A 13149-nucleotide genomic window follows, 5' to 3' on the forward strand; every position below is an offset into this window, starting at 1 on the left:
TTTTACTATTTTGCCAGTTGTCTGAGCAGTACAGCCAAACTAATTTCCCTATTTTAAAAACAAAGACTTACAAGGTAACAAAATATAAAATTGAAAAAAAGAATACATTTAGGCCAAAGTTGGCGAAGATAAAAATCTTTGTCATTATTTTATCTTTGCTAATAAAAAATTTGAACAAAGATACACATTAAAAATACAGATAATATACAAATAAAACAAACAGTGCTTTATTTTTCAGGTACAGTAGGTGTATTTAGCAGTAGAATTCAAGAATTGAATTGAATTAACAAAATGCTATATACACTATAAACATCAATTATACAGTGATTCGTATTAAAGCAAATGTATTAAAGTTCTTCAGTCAAGAGCAGTGAGTGATTTTTCTCTTTGTTTTTTGTGTGTGTTTGTTTTATTAACATTAAATGGAAAGATAACCCAAAAATGAAAATTCTGTCATCATTTACTCACTTTCAATTTTAACCTGAATGAGTTTCTTTCTTTCTAAGCTCCATGATGCACTTAGTGTCTGTCTAAACAAACTTTTACCAACACATTCAACCAAGGGAGGTTAAAACACTTGTGAGAGCTAACTCTTCTTTAGCCATGAGCTGAACACCTTTTATGCGCTCTTCTTATATTATATGTTATACACTGTTATATGTATGGATACTTTTGAGACTGTTGTTCCGCGGCCTTGATTCACAAACACAAACAAGCCAATCTGTCCATACATACCTCTGGCGTTAGACAATGATATAATGAGCGATATGGTGTCTTCCTCAAGAGCAAGTAAATATGGAGTAAAAATGTTTTGATTGAACATTAGATTAAGAAACACATTTTACACACATTGATGAGGTTATTTACATAACAGCCATATTCAGGCTTGGATTTACTCTATATTTACATTTATAAAAATATATATATATATATTTAGTGAAAGTTTACATAATATTATATGGTCTCGAGCCCACTGTCTCGGTAATTTTAGAAAACATCCTGAGATATAATGCAGAACTATAGGAGATTCAGCTTGAAGGCCGGCAAGCGCCCTCTTGAGGAAGACACCATATCACATATTATATCACTGTCTTATGTCAGAGGTATGTATGGACAGATTGGCTCGTTTGTATTTGTGAATCAAGGGCACAGCACAACAGTCTCAAAAGTACCCATACATACAACAGTGTGGATATTTAATGGACATTGGTTTTCTGCATGGAATTACAAGCATGAATAGTTCATTTGGGGATTGTATTTTGAGTAAAGACATTGTTTATATAGATGCGTGCATTTCCAATGTGAGTGTGGATCTCTTGCACGCATTTATGGATTGCTGTACATGTGTGTGGATCTTTTGTGCATATTAGTCAAAGGTATTGAGACTGTTTTCACTCCATAAGTAACACTCTGCACTTTATGTTGAATGAATCTATGCAACTCATCCTCCCTGCACACTGTTAGTTAGTTTCAATCTCTGCACACTGCCAGTTCTGGCTTAAAAAAAAAAAAAAAAAAAACATATATATATATGTGTGTGTGTGTGTGTGTGTGTGTGTGTGTGTTTTTTAAATACTTTGCATTATCTCTTTTATTGCACAGTCGAAAGTGTATGCTAGATCATATGCTAGTACATTTCACTGTTTGTTGTATATTTATATACATTGTACGTGACAAATAAAATCTTGAATCTAGGCTGGTTTCAGTTGTTTTCAGGGATACTTGCATTAAATCTGAAACACATTGCAAAACTCTGAACATACAACATCATGTACATCCAAATCCACGCACACACAAACCACCAAGTGCCGAACTACTACCTAAAAAAAACTGTATGCTTATTTGATAATGAGATTATTTGACATGTTACACATGAACAGTGAGCTTTTAATGGTCTATTTGAGTTCACCCAAAAATAATGAAAATTAGGTCATGTACAATCCAGTGTCAAAACCTAGTGTCATTCCAAACTTGTATGAATTTCTTTTTTTCTAGAACATAAAAAAATAATTTTTGTAACCAAACTGTTTCCATTAACATCGACTTCCATTGTATTTTTTCGGAAGCCACTGGGAGCTGAAACTGTTTGGTTGCCAACATTCTTCAAAATATATTTTAGATGAGTAAATAATGATGATTTTCATTTTTGAGTGTGTCACAATGCTTTAAATTAATATATCATTGTGACAAACAGAGCAACACAAGTATTAGGAAATCGGGGGAAATGTCAACAACATATGTGGTCACCTTGTTCTGGACACTGAACTATGGCATTACCATTTTTTGGGGATAATTTTGATACCTGCCACAATCCTTTGTGGTTAGTAGGCACTAGATCTAAGCATTTGCATTTAAGGATGGAAATCTAAGCATTTGCATGCTTTGACAAAACATTTTCATTCAAAAGAAAGAAAATTAGCTCACTAACTAGGCTACATAACAAAAGTCACTATACACTACAAGCTGTTGCATTACAAGTGTTATGGATCAACTGGGGATCGTGTTAACTGGGGATGTGTGCGTGCATGTGAGCTATTTTACGTCACATTCCAGATTCGTCAAAAGCGACTGCAAAGCTGTAATGAAAAGACATTGGTACATTCTTAATGTTCTTAATAAATGTTGATGCAATTATTATGCTGTGTTGTTTCCTCAATACCTGTTTTAATTCATGCAACACAGTTGAAGTGTCATTTTAACATGATTTCACATGGTGATATGGTTCACAAGCCACGCCCACGTTATCTTGGCACATTCACTTCTATGGAAAAGGACAATCACTCAAATTAACGTATTTCAAATGTAATTAATTTCTATATACACCGAGTGAAAATAGCGTTATTTAGCAGTCTGTTCTGTGCAAATAGCGATAGATTTTATTTACACTATTTAAAAATAGCAGTATGTTTACATTAAGTGTAGATAGATGCTATTTATACATAAATAAACAATTTAAATATAATATATTTGCTATATATTTACATATTTAATGTACCATATACATCCAGTCAAAATCACATATCTCTCATCCACGTCAGTGGCGTAAAGTGGACTTAAATGCACAATAGCAACTTGCGGTTGATCCGAGTTCGAATCCAGCTTTAACCAACTTCGTTCATCTTATTTTCCCCCATTATATAGCTGATCCAAAATGCATTTATTTTCAATAAAATGAATAAAACATTTGCGGGAAAGGTGGAAATAAAGCTCCAAAATAGCTATTTGATAAGTATGTGGGTTGGGGTAGGTATAGAGAGGACTAATTGTCCCATAAGGCAGCATCCATTTGATAACTTTAATAAATATTTTAATTTTAACGATTGCATATTGTCTTATTTTCCCCCATTATATAGCTGATCCAAAATGCATTTATTTTCAATAAAATGAATAAAACATTTGCGGGAAAGGTGGAAATAAAGCTCCAAAATAGCTATTTGATAAGTATGTGGGTTGGGGTAGGTATAGAGAGGACTATAGAGTATCTGTAGCCTATAGAGTATCTGCCATTATTTCCACTAAGTATAAATAGCATCTATCTACACTTAAATGCAAACATACTGCTATTTTTAAATAGTGTAAATAAAATCGATCGCTATTTGCACTTAGTGTAAATAACAGACTGCTAAATAACGCTATTTTCACTCAGTGTATATAGAAGTGAATTACACTTGAAATACGTTTATTTGAGTGATTGTCATTTTCCATAGAAGTGAATGCGCCAAGATAACGATATCAACACGTGAAATCATGTTAAAATGACACTTAAACTGGTATTTTTGGAGCAAAACAACTGAGCGTCTGTGACAGCTGAATTTGTAGTTGTAGAGAATAGCCACACACACACACACACACACACACACGTGTGTACCGGTAAATTTGAAGTCACAGACAAAAGTTGCAAACTTGTAGATTTTTTTTCCTCTCCCACAAATACAACACAATAGTTACACCTTCTCGTTGGCCAATAAACCCAGTGATATCAGCGTTGGTTGCCATGCAACCAGGGGCCTGTTCGGCTTCCTGGGGTGTTACGCATTTCGGGGGGAAGGGTTCATGGGTCCTCATATGGCTTGTTAACTGAGGGGGGTTACAGAGTATTTGTTAAATATAAAAACAAAATATATATTGTGTGTTTGATTGGTCCAGACGCTACATTTTGCTACTATTGCTGCAGTGAATATGGTGCAAAACACATTCACACACCTGCATCAAAAATGTGAAGTCACAGACAAATTTTGTACATCCGCAAATCAGTATATGAATTCTTGCAATGAGATTTGCACGCTTGTAGAATGTTTTCTTATATATATATATTTGTTTCCTTGGATGCTTTTTGTAGCACAAACACAAGTGCACAACGACGTGAATCTGCTGCTACGAGTCTCAAACCTGTTTTTCACTTGCAAATGACAAGTTTCGCGCACTCTCCCTTTTGCACCACATATCTGTGTGACATATGGTGCAAAAGTGATTTGTGCATCTGTAGAGGCAACAGCGGGCACTGTTCAAAGATCAGAGAGTTTTGGCCAATCAGAAGAGCCACACTGTATTCGGTTTTTGTTATGTTCAAGTTTGTGGATCTTATCGTCTGCAAAGTCGGGGGTGTATTTTGGAGCCATCGTGATGGTGATTACATCAACTGGTAAGTTATAACGTCAGTTAGCCTAAGTAAATTAATCAGAGAACCATTATAATTCTTCACTGCCTCTTTATCGCAGGTAATGTCAGACATACGTTGCATAACAGTGAGTTAACATTAAAATTGTAAAGAGAACTGAGTTAATAAACACCGCTGTTATGTACACCTTTTGTATTTTATTTTCAAGTTGTGATCTATTGGTCATGTCATCTGCAACTGAGGTGTATTGGAGTCTTTTCTTGTGATTGTCATCATAGCGGTGCTAACAACAGGTGAATAAGCTACCATCAACTACTATATTAGTCTAATTAGCCACCCGATCTGAGGGTCGTGCTTCAGAGGAAGTCCTCGACCAAATGGCCCTGACATGAGAGGTTAAGGACCTTTGAGGGCGGCCCCTACTGGGGAAGAGCTGGTGCACCTCATCATATGGTGTCCGTTTCTCCTCAGTGCGCTCGGGAGATCTTTCTGCCAACCCTGCCACCAATGGTGCTTCAGGGTCTGCTGGGTCTGATGGCAGCTGCATCTAACGTGATACCTTTTGGCCTGCTGTACATGAGACCCAGTTCCTGGTTCTTGTCTCAGGGCCTGGTGCTGGGAGCTCCTTGTCGCCAAGTAACGCTAGCGATGGACGTGTCCCTCATCGGTTGGGGGGCGGTCATGAGTGGCTACCCTGCCCGTGGTCTGTGGAGCGGTAGCCATCTCACGTGGCACATCAACTGCCTGGAGATGCTGGCTGTGTTTCGAGCTTTGAAGCACTTCCTCTCGGACCTAAGAGATTGTCATGTGTTGGTGCGCACCAACAACACATCGGTGGTCTCTTATATCAACCACCAGGGAGGTCTGCGTTCGCGCCCCTTGTACAAGCTGGCACGCCAGATCCTTGTGTGGTCCCAGGGCAAACTCCTTTCATTGAGAGCAGTTCACATCCCTGGTTATTTAAATATGGGAGCAGACATCCTGTCAAGGCAGGGGCCGAGGCCCGGGGAATGGAGGCTTAATCCCGAAGTGGTGAAGCAGATTTGGAGAATTTTTGGCCAGGCTCAGGTGGACCTGTTTGCAACTCAGATGACATCGCACTGTCCCCTCTGGTACTCTCTGCCTCATCCGGCTCCCCTGGGGCTGGATGCCATGGTACAGACTTGGTTGAGGCTTCGTTTGTACACCTTTCCCCCGATTGCTCTACTCCTGGGAGTTCTGGAGAGAGTGCGCCGGGACGGGGTCCGTCTGCTGCTAGTAGCCCCGTTCTGACCGGGCCGAGTATGGTTCTCGGACCTGATCTCCCTTCTTGACGGCTTTCTATGGAAGATTCCCGTCAGGAGGGATCTCCTCTTTCAGGCGGAGGGTACGATTCCCCACCCCTGCCCGGAGCTGTGGAAGTTATGGGTGTGGCCTCTGAGGGGGCAACAACTTCTAGCTTCCGGTCTCTCAACTGAGGTTGTTGAGACCATCCTCCAATCCAGAGCTCCCTCTACGAGGAAACTGTACGCCTTGAAGTGGAAACATTTTACTTCTTGGTGCGGAGATCGCCAGCTCGACCCAGTTAATGGCCAATCGGGATTGGTACAGTGTTGGAGTTCCTGCAGGCCCGTTTCCACCCACTCCACCCTGAAGGTCTACGTGGCGGCCATTGCAGCCTACCACGTCCCTCTCGGTTGCCTTTCAGTGGGCAGACACCCCCTGGTTACACATTTCCTCTGTGGTGCGCTGAGGCTGAGGCCTCCGGTATGATCTTGCATCCCCCCGTGGGACCTGGCTGTGGTGCTAGAAGCTTTCTGTAGGCCTCCCTTCGAGCCTATTGAGGAAATCTCCGATTGCCTTCTCAATATAAAGACTACCTTCCTTCTGGCAATATCTTCTCTCAAGAGAGTTGGGGATCTGCAGGCCCTCTCTATGGCCCCTTCTTACCTAGTCTTTGAGCCCAGTCTGGCCAAAGCGATTCTCTACCCTCGAGCGGGTTATGTCCCTTAGGTCACCTCCTCTGCACCACGGCCTGTCGTACTCCAGGCCTTCTGTCCTCCTCACTTCCGGGAGCCCGATCAGCAGAAGCCCTGTGGAGAAGGGCGGACCAACTGTTGGTGTGCTATGGTCCCCCTAATGTCTTCCTGCTAGTAAACAGACCCTCAATCGGGGGATTGTGGATGCCATCTGCATGGCTTACGAGTCCTCTGATCTCCCCTCACCTCTGGGGGTCAAGGCTCATTCGACTAGGAGTGTGGCGGCTTTTGGCAGGTGTTTCTATGCAGGACATCTGCAACGCTGCGGGTTGGTCCACGCGCCTAATGTTCGTCAGGTTCTTTGGCCTAGATATGCGAGCCACTCCTCTCTATTCTGTTCTCTCGCTCTAGCTGTGCTCTTCCACACTAGGCAGGGATTTGTAAGTCTGTCGGCATGGGCATACTCATTCCCATAGCGTTTCGGTGCAGCTCGAGTTCCTGAAGGGGAACGTCTCCTGGTTCCCAGAGGGAACAAGATGCTGAGTCTCAGTGCCATACTTCCGGCATCCTTGCGAGCGCCTGCTTCATTCCTCGAAGCTGACGCCGGTTCCACCGCACATGCTTGTATAGCTTCCTGGTCTTTACGTCACCCGCCCGTGACATCTCACCCATCCATTGGACTGATTACACATGTGATTCAGAGCGTGGTCATGCTGAAGGCATTCCCATAGTGTTTCGACGCAGCGTCTCGTTCCCTCAGGGAACCATGGTTACATGCGTAACCTGGAGACGTTTTCCTCCATAAGAACAGTAACTCAGCAATGTAGTCAGGACACATTACCACAGCATGAAGCAAATCCAGCTTTACGAAGTCCTCAATCTGTGCTAGATCTAAAGAAACGTAAACTTCACAAGGGGCTTCACTATTTTAAAGGGCTTTTATAGTAGAACAATGGCATTTCCTTGCACTTTTGAGACACTTTTCAAAAATATTTACAATGAAATGGCAAGTAAATTAATAATGAATGAATAATGAATGAACACTGTAAATTTTTTTTCCAAAAGTTGCAAACAAAACAGATTACTGGAGTACATTTCACAAGAAAATACTATTGTAGACTTTTTCCTTCAAATTTTCATGTTTATTTCAACATGTTACTTGCCATTTCTTTGTAATTATTTGTAAAATTCACTAGAAATGTCTCTAAAAATAATTTTTTTCAGTGTATTTCTTGTAAAACATTGTTTTATTTAAAACTTTTAATTTTTCTTATTTTTACTGTACATATACTATATTTCTATTGCTAGTCAGTGGCAGGTGGAATTGGGGGAGAGAAAATATTTATTGAAAGATAAGAACAATCAATATTTTAGTTCTACTTTCCTATAAAAAAAGATACTGTACATTTTAAATGCTTATATCTACTAAAAGTACATTTTGTAATTTTTTAAGGTGTACATTAGGTGTTCTATCTGCCATATGCCTTGTGCTTTATATATATATTTTTTTTACATTTTACCTTATTTGTATATTTGTATAGTTGTATTTTGTATTTAATCTGTACCTATCTGTATTTATGTTATCTGTATGCACCAAGGGTCTGAGAGTAACGCAATTTCAATTCTCTGTGTGTATGTGCTGTACATGTGGAAGAATTGACAATAAAGCAGACTTGACTTGACTTGAGCAGAAGCGAGCGCCTGCAGGGGGTATGGCAGAAAGACGCAGCATCTCGTTCCCTTGGGGGAACCATGGTTACATACGTAACTTGGAGATGTTCCCTTTCAGGAACTCGAGCTGCGTTGACACGCTTTGGGAATGAGAATACCCACTGTGCCATATGAGCAAGTCCCTGTCAAGTATGTATCTGGTGAGCACATCAAGATGAGAGAACTTGGGACCTTGGAGTAGACGTCAGGTACAAATTGTAAAATCTGACAAAAGTGTGCGGAGAGGACCAGTCCACTGTTCAAAGATCAGAGAGTTTTGGCCAATCAGAAGAGCCACACTGTATTCGGTTTTTGTTATGTTCAAGTTTGTGGATCTTATCGTCTGCAAAGTCGGGGGTGTATTTTGGAGCCATCGTGATGGTGATTACATCAACTGGTAAGTTATAACGTCAGTTAGCCTAAGTAAATTAATCAGAGAACCATTATAATTCTTCACTGCCTCTTTATCGCAGGTAATGTCAGACATACGTTGCATAACAGTGAGTTAACATTAAAATTGTAAAGAGAACTGAGTTAATAAACACCGCTGTTATGTACACCTTTTGTATTTTATTTTCAAGTTGTGATCTATTGGTCATGTCATCTGCAACTGAGGTGTATTGGAGTCTTTTCTTGTGATTGTCATCATAGCGGTGCTAACAACAGGTGAATAAGCTACCATCAACTACTATATTAGTCTAATTAGCCACCCGATCTGAGGGTCGTGCTTCAGAGGAAGTCCTCGACCAAATGGCCCTGACATGAGAGGTTAAGGACCTTTGAGGGCGGCCCCTACTGGGGAAGAGCTGGTGCACCTCATCATATGGTGTCCGTTTCTCCTCAGTGCGCTCGGGAGATCTTTCTGCCAACCCTGCCACCAATGGTGCTTCAGGGTCTGCTGGGTCTGATGGCAGCTGCATCTAACGTGATACCTTTTGGCCTGCTGTACATGAGACCCAGTTCCTGGTTCTTGTCTCAGGGCCTGGTGCTGGGAGCTCCTTGTCGCCAAGTAACGCTAGCGATGGACGTGTCCCTCATCGGTTGGGGGGCGGTCATGAGTGGCTACCCTGCCCGTGGTCTGTGGAGCGGTAGCCATCTCACGTGGCACATCAACTGCCTGGAGATGCTGGCTGTGTTTCGAGCTTTGAAGCACTTCCTCTCGGACCTAAGAGATTGTCATGTGTTGGTGCGCACCAACAACACATCGGTGGTCTCTTATATCAACCACCAGGGAGGTCTGCGTTCGCGCCCCTTGTACAAGCTGGCACGCCAGATCCTTGTGTGGTCCCAGGGCAAACTCCTTTCATTGAGAGCAGTTCACATCCCTGGTTATTTAAATATGGGAGCAGACATCCTGTCAAGGCAGGGGCCGAGGCCCGGGGAATGGAGGCTTAATCCCGAAGTGGTGAAGCAGATTTGGAGAATTTTTGGCCAGGCTCAGGTGGACCTGTTTGCAACTCAGATGACATCGCACTGTCCCCTCTGGTACTCTCTGCCTCATCCGGCTCCCCTGGGGCTGGATGCCATGGTACAGACTTGGTTGAGGCTTCGTTTGTACACCTTTCCCCCGATTGCTCTACTCCTGGGAGTTCTGGAGAGAGTGCGCCGGGACGGGGTCCGTCTGCTGCTAGTAGCCCCGTTCTGACCGGGCCGAGTATGGTTCTCGGACCTGATCTCCCTTCTTGACGGCTTTCTATGGAAGATTCCCGTCAGGAGGGATCTCCTCTTTCAGGCGGAGGGTACGATTCCCCACCCCTGCCCGGAGCTGTGGAAGTTATGGGTGTGGCCTCTGAGGGGGCAACAACTTCTAGCTTCCGGTCTCTCAACTGAGGTTGTTGAGACCATCCTCCAATCCAGAGCTCCCTCTACGAGGAAACTGTACGCCTTGAAGTGGAAACATTTTACTTCTTGGTGCGGAGATCGCCAGCTCGACCCAGTTAATGGCCAATCGGGATTGGTACAGTGTTGGAGTTCCTGCAGGCCCGTTTCCACCCACTCCACCCTGAAGGTCTACGTGGCGGCCATTGCAGCCGACCACGCTCCTCTCGGTGGCCAGTCAGTGGGCAGACACCCCCTAGTTACACGTTGTCGCTGCGGTGCGCTGGGCCTGAGGCCCCCAGTTCTCTGTAAGCCTCCTTTTGAGCCTATTGAAGAGATTTCTGATTGCTTTCTCTCAATTAAAACTGTGCTTCTTCTGGCTATATCTTCTTTAAAGAGAGTTGGGGATCTGCAGGCCCTCGCTGTGGCCCCTTCCTACCTAGACTTTGTGCCTGGCTTGGCCAAGGCTTTTCTGTACCCTTGAGCGGGTTATGTTCCTAAAGTCCCCTCTGTCACGCCACAGCCTATCGTACTTCAGGCCTTCTGTCCTCCTCCCTTCAGTGAACCCGACCAGCAGAAGCTTAACTGTATGTGCCCAGTGCGAGCACTGTGAGCATATGTCCACAGAGCTGCCCTGTGGAGAAAGGAGGACCAACTGCTTGTGTGCTATGGTCCCCCTAAGAGAGGTCTTCCTGCTACTAAATAGACTCTCAGCCAGTGGATAGTCGATGCCATTTCTACTGCTTATGAGTCCTCTGATCTCCCCTCACCATTGGGGTCAAGGCTCACTCGACCCGAGCAACCCTCTACGGACACCTTGGCAATTGAATCGCCATTGACTAGTAAATTATGAGCTACTGGATTCATGAATATTAATCAGGTTGTGCGCGTTTGCTCAAACTGATTTGCTGAAATCAAAACAGGGACGATAATAGGTGAGCACCAGCCAATGAGATTGTCGTTTGCGCATTAGTTCCGCCTACTACAGGAACACCGTTCTGAAAAAGCTGAAGAATTCCAAAGGATCTCCGTTATTTTTACAGGAAAATACAACAAAGTATATCGTTTACATGTAGCGCATCAATTCTGCATGTTATGTAAGACTCTCTCTCGCTCTCGCTCTTTGCGCGTGTGAGAGAAAGCGACGGCGAGTTGTGCGCCTTCACACTAGAGTTTACGTTACGCGAAATACACAAACACAGGTGCGCTGCGCATCCATTCAAATGAACTGAAACTATCACAGATCGCTTGAGAGTGAAACGCTGAAGTGCTCAGTCAGAGTGTTCTGTGAGTGAAAATATATCTGTGCTAATCATATACTCAGCCTCCAACTCACACACTGGCGAGTAAAATCTGAGAATTTATTAGCCATTGGCTAATATTAGACATCATTTAGTCGCCCAGAGTGAAGATTTAGTCACATATGCGAGTGATTTACTCGCAATGTAGAGGGTTGGACCCGAGGTATGGCGGCCTCCAAGGCCTTCTTGGCAGGTGTGTCCATGCAGGACATCTGCAACACAGCGGGATGGTCCACGCCCCTCACGTTTGTCAGGTTCTATGACCTAGATATGCGAGCCACTCCTGGCTCTTCTGTTCTCTCAACCTAGCTGTGCTCTTCCACACTAGGCAGGGATTTGCAAGTCTGTCGGCGTGGGCATACTTGTTCCCATAGCGTTTTCCTGAAGGGGAACGTCTCAAGGTTACATATGTAACCATGGTTCCCCGAAGGGAACAAGACGCTGCATCTCAGGGCCATACTTCCGGCACCCCTGCGAGCGCTCGCTTCATTCCAAGAAGCTGACGCCAGTTTCACCTCACGTGCTTTTATAGCTTCTTGGTCACTATGTCACCCGCCTATGACGTCTCGCCCTTCCATTGGACTGATTACACATGTGATTCAGAGCGTGGTCATGCTGAAGGCGTTCCCATAGCGTTTTCCTGAAGGGGAACGTCTCAAGGTTACATATGTAACCATGGTTCCCCGAAGGGAACAAGACGCTGCATCTCAGGGCCATACTTCCGGCACCCCTGCGAGCGCTCGCTTCATTCCAAGAAGCTGACGCCAGTTTCACCTCACGTGCTTTTATAGCTTCTTGGTCACTATGTCACCCGCCTATGACGTCTCGCCCTTCCATTGGACTGATTACACATGTGATTCAGAGCGTGGTCATGCTGAAGGCGTTCCCATAGCGTTCTGATGCAGCGTCTCGTTCCCTTCGGGAAACCATGGTTACATACGTAACCTGGAGACGTTCATCACTAATGCTCAATCAGCACTTAATCAATCAAATAATTATCTCATTAACTTTAGCACTGCTTCAGTGTTACTTTAACACTCTTTTAGAGTGGGGCCATATATGCTCCAAGCAGTGTTAATTTAACACTCAGGATTTTACTGTGTATTAGGGGACCATCAAAATAAAATGTAACCTAATACATAAGTAAATGTAGTAGATTTAATATGATATTCATTGTGTTATAAATAATCATACTCTTAAAAGTTACAACCACAAATACGTAAGTATTATAATGTCTTTTAATTGTTGTTATTGTAATTAATTTTAGGGAATTAATTATTATTAATTCATTCAGGGTTTGAAAGGACTCGGATCTGAAAATTCGAAGTCCACCTGATTAGAACTGATTTCAAATTTCAATATTTTACACTTTATCAACGGTCGTCCAGCGAGACGTTAATATCAGTGTATCTTAATCTGACTGTGTATTTTCCTTGGCCACAGGATAATACGTTCTTTGACAATTTGTAAGATTTTAGAGAGGTAACGTGATCTTGGCAATGTTTCACTTTAAAATTATATGACACCAGACAATGATTCTTTATAAATGAAACAAATTTTATTGGCTATTCTAGATTACATCAAAACTAAGCTAAAACACAGATATGCACACACACACATATACAGCTCAGAAAATTGAAGGAATGAGTTAACGGAGTTGCATGAAGTTTCAAAGTTCTAACTCGTTTTCACGAGTGGTTTTAAATTCAGCCTGAGAGAATTCACAAAGCAGATATTTTGTCTT

At 42.9% G+C, this 13149-nt stretch overlaps 1 pseudogene; it reads right to left on the reverse strand.

Moving 5' to 3' along the window:
- Positions 1-13149, reverse strand: part of LOC107571456 (XK-related protein 8-like) — a 34143-nt pseudogene that overhangs the window by 17274 nt on the left and 3720 nt on the right.

This window comes from Sinocyclocheilus grahami, unplaced genomic scaffold, assembly GCF_001515645.1.
Source record: "Sinocyclocheilus grahami isolate Dianchi unplaced genomic scaffold, SAMN03320097.WGS_v1.1 scaffold1597.1, whole genome shotgun sequence".
NCBI classification, from domain to species: domain Eukaryota; kingdom Metazoa; phylum Chordata; class Actinopteri; order Cypriniformes; family Cyprinidae; genus Sinocyclocheilus; species Sinocyclocheilus grahami.